Below are 12,886 nucleotides of genomic sequence, written 5' to 3'. Positions count from 1 at the left end.
CAGAGGCAGCAGTAGCGAAGGAATCGCACCATCGGCTTCAGTTAATAGCCATCGATCGATCGCTCGGGTTCAGTAACGCGTAGCCTGTAGTGCAATTGCTCGGGTTCAATTAGAGCCCAACGCCTCACTCGGGTTCAGTTAGAGCCAACGCGTCGCACACACGCGCGTACGTACGAGAGAAACGCGCATCGCTCCGCCCCCGACCTCCCATCGTAACCGGCAACTCCCCGAAATTTTCCTCCCCCTCGCTTCTACCACAGTTTTTTCTGTCATGGACGGCCCAAAGAATGTCATGCAGCTGCGTCTCCGGCCCGCCCAGGACGAAAAGCCCATTTTTGTCATAGAAGTAGGATCCCACCACATCTATGATGATACCGGGTTTTGTCACAATTATCATCATAGAAGTGTCATATGTATGACAGAAATTCTTTTCGTTCGGCCCAAAATGTCGCGGATGTGTCTTTTTTTCTAGTGTACACTTCCAACTTGCTGTTTCTGAGAAGGAACCACCTAATCATGTGTTGAGGCCAAGATATTCCATTCCTACCATATGAATCTTGATCTCTAGCCTTCCCCAAGTTGCTTTCCACTCAAATCTTCTTTCCACCAAATCCAAATCCTGAGAGAGAGAGAGAGTTTAGTGTTGGGGAGACTATCATTTGAAGCACAAGAGCAAGGAGTTCATCATCAACACACCATTTGTTACTTCTTGGAGAGTGGTGTCTCCTAGATTGTCTAGGTGTCACTTGGGAGCCTCTGACAAGATTTTGGAGTTGAACCAAGGAGTTTGTAAGGGCTAGGAGATCGCCTACTTCGTGAAGATCTACTGCTAGTGAGGCAAGTCCTTCGTGGGCGACGGCCATGGTGGGATAGACAAGGTTGCTTCTTCGTGGACCCTTTGTGGGTGGACCCCTCCGTGGACTCACGCAACCGTTACCCTTCGTGGGTTGAAGTCTCCATCAACATGGATGTACGATAGCACCACCTATCGGGACCACGGCTCAAAAATCACCGTGTCTCCAAATTGCGTTTGAATCCTCCAAACCCTTCCCTTTACATTCTTGCAAGTTGCATGCTTTACTTTCCGCTGCTCATATACTCTTTGCATGCTTGCTTGAATTGTGTTAAGATTTCTTGACTTGTGCTAAGATAGCTAAAATCTGCCAAAGACTAAAATTGGGAAAAGGATAAGTTTTTATTTGGTCAAGTAGTCTAATCACCCCCCTCTAGACATAGTTTCGATCCTACAAGTAGTATCAGAGCTCTGGTCTCCATTTGCTTTGATTTCCATAGCTTTTGGTGGTCATAGCCTTGGTTTCACAACCTAGGAGAGTATGGCGTCTAGCGAGGGAAATTATCACTGTAGAGGTCCTTACTTTGATGGTACTAATTTTGCTAGTTGGAAGCATAAGATGAAAATGCATATTATTGGACATAACCCCGCCGTTTGGGCTATTGTGTGTATTGGCTTGCAAGGTGAATTCTTTGATGGGAGAGAACTGAACCGTGAAGCTAGTGCAGAAGAGTTGAAGATGCTGCAATACAACGCTCAAGCTTGTGATATCCTCTTCAACAGAATGTGCCCTGAAGAATTCAACAAAATCAGCCGTCTTGAGAATGCAAAGGAAATATGGGACACTTTGATTGATATGCATGAATGTACCGACTCTGTCAAGGAATCCAAGTTGGATGTGCTCCAAAGTCAACTTGACAAGTTCAAAATGAAGGATGGTGAAGGTGTCGCTGAAATGTACTCTAGGCTTGCTCTTATCACAAATGAGATTGCGGGCTTAGGAAGTGAAGAGATGACCGACAAATTCATCATCAAGAAGATCCTAAGAGATTTGGACGAAATATGATACCGTGTGCACATTGATCCAAATGATGCCCAATTACAAAGATCTGAAGCCAACGAAAGTCATTGGAAGAATTGTTGCTCATGAGATGTCACTCAAGGATAAGGAGGAACTTCACAACAAGTCAAGTGGTGCTTACAAAGCCTCATGTGAAGCCCCCACATCATCAAGTGAGAAACAAACCTTCAATGAAGAATTGATCTTAATGGTGGAGAACTTCAAAAAATTCTATAAGAGTAGAAGCAAAGAAAGAAGCTCCAAGTCAAGGTCCTACAATGACAAAAGATCTTCTAGTCGAGAGCGCAATTGCTACAATTGTGGGAGACCCAGACACTATTCCAATGAGTGTACGGCACCCCACAAAAGAAGAGAAGAATCACCCAAGAGGAGAAGTAGAAGAGAGGAATCACCACCAAGAGAGAGGAGGAGTAGAGATGATCGTTATGAACGAACAACATCCCAGAGGAGCAAGGATTCGGAAAGGAGGGACAAGTCATCAAGGAGCTACACAAAACGAAGACATCAAGCTCATGTTGGTGAATGGGTGTCCGGCTCCGACTCCGACAATCACTCTGAGAGAAGCTATCACTCCGACTTCGAATATACTCAAGATGAAGGTGTTGCCGGTCTAGCACTTAGGTCAACCAACTCCTGTGACATATTTGATTCACCCAATGAAGGAATTAGAAGATTCTTCATGGCTAAAGGCCCAAAGGTAACACACCCCAAGTATGTTGATTTCAATAGTGATTAAGATGACATGCTAGGTGATGATGATTTACTTGTTGACAACTCTAGTGATGAATACTATGATGAAACGTCAATTAGTCATGCTAATTAAGATAAAACAAATGACATTGATAATGAGAAGATTGAGCTTCTAACTAAAGAACTAAACACTCTTAAGTCAGCTCATGAAACTATCTTAGAAGATCATCGAGAACTTTTAAGGACTCATGAGAAGTTACGCTTTGAAAAGCTCAATCTTGAGCAAGAGCATGAGTTCTTAAAGGCAATCAATGATGATCTTCGTAAGAAAAGTTCTTCTTACATTGCCAAGCGTTTACTCTTATCTAGTTACATGCCTCAAGTCAAGTCTATTAACAAAAACTAGAAGGATTCTTCCTCTAGTAGTAACAATAATCATGCTAAATCAAATGTTGTTGCTTCTAGTAGTTCTCTTGATTCCACTAATGATTCTCTTAGCCAAGTTACACTTGAGCAAGAAAATAGCTTATTTAAGGGAATTATAGAGAGTTGGGGTAAGCAATTTGAGGAAGTTGTACGCAAGCAAGGAAGGCACCAGAAGAACCAAGGTGTTGGTTTTGAACAAAAGTTCAATGCCAATGGAGTAGAGTGGGAAGAAGATCAATATCCCAAGACGAAGTTTGTTCCTCAACAAGAGAAGTATGATCCTACTTCCTTCAAAGGGACACAAGCTCAAGATGATCTTCCACCACAAGACCACAAGCAAAAAGGCAAGGACAAGATTCAAGAGGAGATTGATGCATTTTAAGAAGTTCCTAAGGCCTTGGTCAAGTGGGTTCCCAAGACTACGACAAGTTCTACTTCATCAAGTACGACTACAACTCCAAGGATTCCCATCAAGATGATGAGGATCCCGAAGAAGAAGAACTAGAGAGTTCTTGAGGGTGACTCCGCCAACATATTTCACTCATATCATTTTGGCAACAACAAGTGCAATCAACTTCCACATCTTGCACTAGTTCAAGGAGTCACAAACCCTCTTGTTGGTAAGACAAGGGACAAGGTAATCTAATGCTTTCATAGACATCATCTTGTGTGTGCATCACTCTATGTCTATGGATATCCTTGTTTGTTCCTTGTGGGACTAACCCGTGTAGGAATTGAAAGTGCAACTCACTCCAAGGGATTGCTCCAAATGATCTACATCAACATTGAGCATCCACATCTTCAACACCTACATGAAGTCATCATCGACAAAACCCAAGGTTAGTTCATCCCTCTAAGGGGGGATCTCACATCTAGGGGGAGCTTAACTCTAAAAATTGAGTCAAAGCAACTCTAATGGTGTGAACACATCAATGCATTATGTAAAAGTGGTAACCCCACTTGAGCTTAAACGATGAGTATGACCTATGATCAAATGTTCTCATTTGACTCCTAAGTCAATATACTCATATATAGATGACCTAGTCATCGCCAATTGTTTGATAGATGCTAGAATTGTTTGTGCATGCTTTGTCGCATATTTCATTTGCTATGTTATTGTGTGAGCATGTTGGTTGCATATTTTTACTCATTCGAGGACATCCACTTGTTGTTTGATTGATTGGTTTCTTTTTCTCTTGCCAAGTGGATGGACAAGAATGCCTAAGAACCTTCTCTAGCTATCTATGCTTTTCTTGTCTCAAACTCTATTCATGCTACATCACAAAATTTGATCAAGTCAGATTTGAACCACTCTGTGTGAGGAGCCCTCAGAGTCCCCGATTCGTCATAGACTTAAACTTCCAAAACTTCTTTGTGCGTTTCGGTCTGACCGATTCCTCCATTTCGGTCATACCGAGATCACTAAGTCGATATAGGTTTTCAATCTTGGGGCAACTGATTTGAACTTTTTGGTCACACCGAGTTGTTGTAACTGTCAATAGTTATGCATCTCGGTGCCACCGAGTTGTTCCACTCGGTCACACCGACAAGATCGGGCTATATATACTCACGGGCAAAAATTTGGAAACTTTCTCCAAACCCCTTCGCCTGCGCATAGCTCGCTCTGCCTCCAGGGTCTCTAGATCATCCTCCTCATCGCCAGCCGCCTCCAGTCACTGGTCTCCACTGCCGTCAACGGAATTCACCCCCGTCGTTGCCACCATAGCGAGTTCATCGCCGAACTAGGGTATGGACTCGATCATTGTGCTATCCCCGTCCGATTCCTAGCACATTGTGTTCATCATGATTCTTGCCACGATTGAAACTATTCTATCCAGTCAAAACAATCCTTAGTTTAGAAGTGAATTGAAAATTTAGGGTTAGGTTTCCGCCGAAACCATCTCGGACCCACCAAGTTGCAGAACTCGGTTCCACCGATTCGGCTAAGGCCATTGCACAAGTGATTCTCGGTCTGACCGAGAATTGCAAATCGGTGTGACCGAGTTTAGGACTTTGTGAAACCCTAGCAGTCTCGGTGCCACTGAACTGTGACTCGGTCTGACCGAGTTCACTAGTTTAGGTTCCAAAAGCTGCTTCGGTATCACCGAGTTTGCAAATCGGTTGATCCGAAATGCTTTCTGTGGAAAACTAAAACTAAATTTTTGAATCATTCTTTTGCAAAAACCTCTGTATTTTGTGATGCTCATTCACTCTATCTCATCTATATACATTCACAGGGTCTGTAGTTAGTGTGTGCAACATGTCTAATCAAAGTGACAGCCAGAACAGGGAAGAGGAGCAGATTCAGATGAGTGAGGGCACTAGTCCCTCTAGTACCTCAGATGATGGTAGCAGGAGCACCCCAAGCAACTTGCCCAAAGCTGCCACCAGGGCCAGAAAGAAGAAAACCTCAGAATCTGAGGATGAAGACTATGTGGCAGTAGAGGATGAGGCCACTTCCAATAAGAAAGTGCTCAAAAAAGAGTATGGCACAGCTGCTGCCATTAAGCCTGGTATGAAGACCAAAGTGCCTGCAAAGAGAACTCCCATGTCTAAAGCTAGAGCCTCTACTCAAGTACCTTTGGAATCTCAACCCAAAGAGGCTGTTGCAGAAGGAAAGAAGAAGGAAAGAAAGAGAGGGAGATGGTGCAAGAAAGTTGATCCCATGGCAGAATTTGAGAAGCATTCTTCTTCTTCTTCTGAAGAAGAAGAAGAAGAAGAAGAAGAGGTTGCTGCACCAGCACCCAAGTCTCAGAAGCTTATGGGTGATGCTATTAAGTCAGGGGCTGCATCATCAAAGCCCAAAGAAGCACCCAAAGCTGCCTCCAAGCCCAAGATTGCACCAAAGAGGAGTACTAGAAGCATACCTGCTGCTGAGAAGAACAAGGCCCTAGTGCCTGAAACTGCTGCTGAAGAAGAAGAAGAAGATGAAGAGCATATCCTGAGAAAGTTGAAGCTAAAGATTCTAGACCACAATGATGCTCATCCCGTGGCTGAGAACATGAAGCTGAGGAAGGATGCAGGACTCAGACAGTGGAGGTTGTCTGATCCTTATGCTATCAGGAGAAGGACTGTTGTTGACTACAGGTTCCATACTAAGGAACAACAGGATTTCTATGAGACAGTGTTGTTGGACAAGAAGCCTATAGTGTGTGACATGAGGTGGGTGGACTGGACCTACATGAAGGAGAATGAGGAACACTATCTTGGTGTGTATGACAGTTTCAGTGCATGTGGAGTTGCAGACTTTGTTGGGCAGAAGCTCACAAAGTGGAATGATGAGCTCATAATGCAATTCTACTCCACATCACACTTCTATCCAGATGGCAGGATAGTATGGATGTCTGAAGATACAAGGTACCAATCAACTATTGAGGAATGGGCAAATCTGATCAATGCACCTAAGGAGAAGGAAGATGACTTGGATGTCTATGCCAAGAAGAAGATGGATCACAACACTATGGCACATATGTACAAGGAGATCCCGGATGCTGCAGTTGAGACACATAAGTTTGGATCTGTACACTATCTTCTCTCAGGTCTGCCAACCATCAACTAGATCCTCAGGCATACTCTCTTGCCCAAGTCAGGTGATCACAACATGATCAGAGGCCATGCAATAAACTTGCTACACTTATTTGATGTGCCACAGAAATTCAAGGTCATGAGCCTCATAGTTGAGACTATCAAGAGGACAACAGCTGACCAGAAAAGAAGTTGTGGGTATGCCTCACAGATCCAAGAACTAATTAACTCCAAGATGGGCACAGGCACATACTTGTTGGACAAGGAACACTTTTCTATCTATCCAGACTTTGAGGATAACCAAGTGGTTATGGATGAAGATGAACCATCTTCTGTGCACGCTCAAGCAAAGAACAAGAAGGCAAGGACAGAGAAGGCTACCAAGATGCCAACAATGGAAGAGGCATCTCAGTACTTTCTGAAGAGAAAACAAGATCAACTAGGCTACTTGATTGCATACACTCTGAGGATTGAGAAAGGGCTGGCCACCTTGACTCAAAACCAGGAGAGCCTGGAAAGGATCATGGAGCAGAAGTTCTATAACTTGGATGTGAAGGTAACTGAGATCCAGTCTGTTGTTGAGAAGCTTTAGGATGATATGCAGGAGAGGCAGGGCAAGACTACCACTGATGCATTTGCCAGAGTGCCTAGAGCTAAGTGATCAGCTACAGTGCCAGTGACAGACACCAAAGCCACTTCATCTGCACCAGCTACAGCTCGAGTGCAACCAACTTCAGCACCTACACCTCCAGCTCCATCCTCATCAACTGAAGTCTTCGTCCAAGGAGCCATCTCTACACCACCACCTGAAGATCAAGCCTGAGAGTCAATCTAGTGCTATGCATTTTCTATGAACTTTTTGGTAACTTGTTGCCAAAGGGGGAGAAAAATGTATAGATCATAGGCTTCGAGAGAGAGTGTTGCTTTTTGTTCTCTCTTGCTTTGGTGGTTGAACTTTATTTGCTTGTTTGATATACTTTATGTCTGTGTGATACCTGGATGATCATGTGTTTGATCATATGCTACATTTATGCTTGTTGGATGACATTATCTCGCTTATCCCTATATGATCATTCACTTTGCTTGGTGATGAGTGCATGTATTCAATCATTATCATTTTGAGCGCTCCACCAAGATGTATGTGACATGGAAGAGTTACCCATGAGCCTAACTCCTTGTGCATTTGCAGTCCAAAGCGAATCTTAAACTATGCACAAATTTAGGGGGAGCTCTTGCTTATCACATACTTCTCAAAGCGACAATGTTTTTCACTCTTATTATCATTTGTGGAAGCTTTGATCTATATTCTGTCATCAATTACCAAAAAGGGGGATATTGAAAGTGCAACTATCCCTAGGTGGTTTTGGTAATTCCTAACAACATATAGCTCATTGAGCTAACATAATTCCAAGATGAATATTTCAGGAAAGCTCAATGGATGGCATGGCATGGATGAGAAAAGTGGATCCCCCAAAATGCTAAGGATAAAAGGATTGGCTCAAGCTCAAAAGCTCAAGACTCTACATTTTATATTTTAGTGATCCAAGATCACATTGAGTCTATAGGAAAAGCCAATACTATCAAGGAGGGATGAGGTGTTGCTTAATGAGTTTCTTGCTCTACAGTGCTTAGTGATATGCTCCAAAACCCTCAACTACTTTCTCATATCCACATATGACCTAAACCAAAAGTCAAACTCGGCCCTACCGATTCTTTCTACCCGGTGCCACCGAGTTCAGATGTCATAGTCACTGCCACAAACCCTAGGCAAATCGGTCTCACCGATAGAGATCTCGGTCTCACCGAGATGGGATTGTAATCTCTCTGTTTCTCTTCGTAACGTTTCGGTACCACCGAGATGAGAGATCGGTCCCACCGAGATTGCAATGTAAACTCCCTGTTTCCTTTTCGTAACATTTCGGTCTCACCGAAATGAGCGAACCGGTCCCAATGAGTTTACCTGACCAACTCTCTGGTTAGCTTATTACCAAAATCGGTCTCACTGAGTTTGTGTAATTGGTCTCACCGAGATTACGTTATGCCCTAACCCTAACCACATCGGTCATACCGAGTTGCATGTTGGTCCCATCGAAAATCCTAACGGTCACTAGATTTGCTGAATCGGTCTGACCGAGTTTACCAATTCGGTCCCACCGAGTTTGGCAAGTTGTGTGTAACCGTTAGATTTTGTGTGGAGGCTATATATACCCCTCCACCTCCTCTTGATTCGTGAAGAGAGCCATCAGAACAAACCTACACTTCCAACTTGCTGTTTCTGAGAAGGAACCACCTACTCATGTGTTGAGGCCAAGATATTCCATTCCTACCATATGAATCTTGATCTCTAGCCTCCCCCAAGTTGCTTTCCACTCAAATCTTCTTTCCACCAAATCCAAATCCTGTGAGAGAGAGTTGAGTGTTGGGGAGACTATCATTTGAAGCACAAGAGCAAGGAGTTCATCATCAACACACCATTTGTTACTTCTTGGAGAGTGGTGTATCCTAGATTGGCTAGGTGTCACTTGGGAGCCTCCGACAAGATTGTGGAGTTGAACCAAGGAGTCTGTAAGGGCTAGGAGATCGCCTACTTCGTGAAGATCTACCGCTAGTGAGGCAAGTCCTTCGTGGGCGACGGCCATGGTGGGATAGACAAGGTTGCTTCTTCGTGGATCCTTCGTGGGTGGAGCCCTCCGTGGACTCGCGCAATCGTTACCCTTCGTGAGTTGAAGTCTCCATCAACGTGGATGTACGATAGCACCACCTATCGGAACCACGGCTCAAAAATCACCGTGTCTCCAAATTGCGTTTGAATACTCCAAACCCTTCCCTTTACATTCTTGCAAGTTGCATGCCTTACTTTCCGCTACTCATATACTCTTTGCATGCTTGCTTGAAAATTGTGTTAAGATTGCTTGACTTGTGCTAAGATAGCTAAAATCTGCCAAAGACTAAAATTGGGAAAAGGATAAGTTTTCTTTGGTCAAGTAGTCTAATCACCCACCCTCTAGACATACTTTTGATCCTACAAAACCGCAAGGTAATTAATGATAAAAGTGAGCACAAACGGTATTGCAATGCTTCTAAACAATACCTAGGGTTCATACTTTCACTAGTGCAAATTCTCTCAACAATAATAACGTAACTGGATCATATAACTATCCCTCAACATACAACAAAGAGTCACTCCAAAGTCACTAATAGCGGAGAACAAACGAAGAGATTATTGTACGGTACGAAACCACCTCAAAGTTATTCTTTCCGATCAATCCATTGAGCTATTCCTATAAGTGTCACAAATAGCCCTAGAGTTCGTAGTAAAATAAAACCTTAAGACACAAATCAACCAAAAACCACATGTCACCTAGATAATCCAATGTCACCACAAGTATCCGTGAGTATGATTATACGATATGCATCACACAATCTCATATTCATCTATTCAACCAACACAAATAACTTCAAAGAGTGCCCCAAAGTTTCTATCGGAGAGTCAAGACGAAAACGTGTGCCAACCCCTATGCATAAGTTCACAAGGTCACTGAACCCACAAGTTGATCACAAAAACATACATCAAGTAGATCACGTGAATATCCCATTGTCACCACAGATAAGCACATGCAAGACATACACCAAGTGTTCTCAAATACTTAAAGACTCAATCCGACAAGATAACTTCAAAGGGAAAACTCAATCCATTACAAGAGAGTAGAGGGGGAGAAACATCATAAGATGCAACTATAATAGCAAAGCTCGCGGTACATCAAGATCTGCCAAATCAAGAACACGAGAGAGAGAGAGAGAGATCAAACACATAGCTACCGGTACATACCCTCAGCCCCGAGGGTGAACTACTCCCTCGTCATTGAGAGCATCGGGATGATGAAGATGGCCACCGGTGATGAATTCCCCCTCCGGCGGGGTGTCGAAACGGGATCCCAAGAGGTTTTTGGTGGCTACAGAGGCTTGCGGCGGCGGAACTCCCGATCTAGGTTATTTTCTGGAGGTTTCTGTATTTATAGGAGTGTTTGGCGTCGAGAACAAGTTGAGGGGACCCACGGGGAGTCCATGACCACCCTCGTGGGGCGCACGAGCCTCCCCTCCGGTAACTCTTTGTTCCAATATTTTTTATATTTTCCAGAAAAAATCTCCGTTGATTTTTAGCGCATTCCAAGAACTTCTATTTCTGCACAAAAACAACACCACGGTAGTTCTGCAGAAAACAGCGTAGTCCGGGTTAGTTCTAACCAAATCATACCAAAATCATGTAGAAATATTATAAACATGGCATGAATACATCAACACTTATAGATACGTTGGAGACGTAACAATGATCAATTGAAACGTGATGCTATTATGATTGAACGCTTGAGTGATGTGCTCTTTAGAATTTCCAATGATGTTAAAGGTTTATGTAAGCATTCTTCCATAGTTCACAGTCAGCTTGAACAAGCTTCTAGAGCACAAAATGATTTTGCTTAAGGACATGCATAATAAACTTAATTCTAGAGGTGGTAAAATGACTCAGGAACCTTTATATCCCGAGGGTCATCCTAAAAGAGTTGAACAAGATTCTCAAAGAATTAATGATAGTGCACCTAGTTAACCTAAGAAGAAAAAGAAGATTAAGAATAAAACTTTGCATGCTTCTAGTGAACCTGTTATAGAAAAACATGTTGAGAATCCTAATAATGTTTCTATTTCTAATGTTGAGACACAATCTGTTGATGAGCATTTACCTAGTGATAATGACAATGATAATAATAATGATGTTAATGATGATCATGTTGATGCTCCACCTAATGTTAATAATGAATTTGATAATGAAGTTGAAATAGAATCTGAAGTTGAGCTTGATGATTCACCACCTAAAAATAAAAGATATGATAAAAGATATTTTGTTGCTAGGAAGCTTGGTAGAGAGAGTGCTATGGGTTCAAAAACCCATGACTTTTCCTACTAAAGCTTTAAAATCCAAGGATGAAGATGATTTTAATTGTTTCGTTGAATTGCTTAGACCTGTATTCCTGCAAGTACCATGGAGTGATGCTATGAAAATGCCTCCTTATGCTTAATATATGAAGTATATTGTCACTAATAAAATAAAAATTCCCGAGGCTGAAATTTCCACCATGCTTGCAAATTATTCCTTCAAACGAAAAATACCCCAAAAGCTAGGAGATCTAGGGATACCTACTATACCATGATCTATTAGGAATACTTATGTTAAAACTCTTTTATGTGATTTAGGAGCTGGTGTTGTTGTCATGCCCTTTTCTTTTTATAAAAGACTTGACTTTAGTAAGTTGAATCCTACTGAAATTTCTTTGCAAATGGCCTACAAGTACACTGCTATTCCCGTTGGTGTTTGTGAGGATGTTCCAGTTGTGGTTGCTAACATTACAGTATTATCGGACTTTGTTATTCTTGATATGCCCGAGGATGAAAACATGTCGGTTATCCTGGGAAGACCTTTTCTGAATACTGCAGGGGCTGTTATTGATTGTAATAAAAGCAAGGTCACTTTTCATGTTAATGGCAATGATTATATAGTTTATTTCCCGAGGAAGCCAAATAAAATAAACACACTCAATTCTATCAAAAAATTATGACCATCACTATTGGAGACTTTGAATTTCCTCTTCCTATTTCCAAAAAGAAATATCAAACTCTTATGATTGGAACCACGCGTGTCCATCCAAGTTGAGTTAACTTAGTGCTATACAAAAATTCTTCAGTTTTATGCCACTCGGAAATAGTTCGTTAATAAGACTTGATCAACCTTGTTAATGGATTCTTTTTGAGGAGCATATGTCTTGGGGATATTCCCCACGGTTATGACCCGGCCAAGAGCCAGGACGCTCTATGGGTCATCTCATATTCCGAGTTATGGCGAGACAATAAGGAGAGACCAAGGGCCCAGGGCGAGACCCGGCAGGAGATCCTACAGGAGCTAGGAAGCTCGCGGAGAAGGTCCAAGAAGAGGAAAGTTCCCTGACAAAGGAAGCAAGACCCGGACTAGGATTCGACTTGTAATAGAAAATAGACTAATCCTAATACTACTAGGGTTGTATATGTAAGTCCGCCCCTCCTACTCATATAAGGAGGGGCAAGGCGCCCCAAGAGGGACAAGGTTTAGAGAGACAGACAAGTCTTAGACAAGATGAAAGTAGATGCTCTCAAGATGAGAGGTAGCAAAACAGCACCCTTGTAAACAAGATCGTCATCATAAATAACAATCAAGTAGGATGCAGGCTTTTACATCCACCATGAGGGGCCGAACCTGGGTAAAACTCACGTCTCTCGATTCTGACCAACCCTACTCAAGCAACCACCTAGCAGCGATGGCCCCATGACTAAGTTCTTTCATAAGG

This window comes from Triticum dicoccoides, chromosome 2B, assembly GCF_002162155.2.
Source record: "Triticum dicoccoides isolate Atlit2015 ecotype Zavitan chromosome 2B, WEW_v2.0, whole genome shotgun sequence".
Taxonomy (NCBI): domain Eukaryota; kingdom Viridiplantae; phylum Streptophyta; class Magnoliopsida; order Poales; family Poaceae; genus Triticum; species Triticum dicoccoides.
This window is presented reverse-complemented; position numbering follows the sequence as displayed.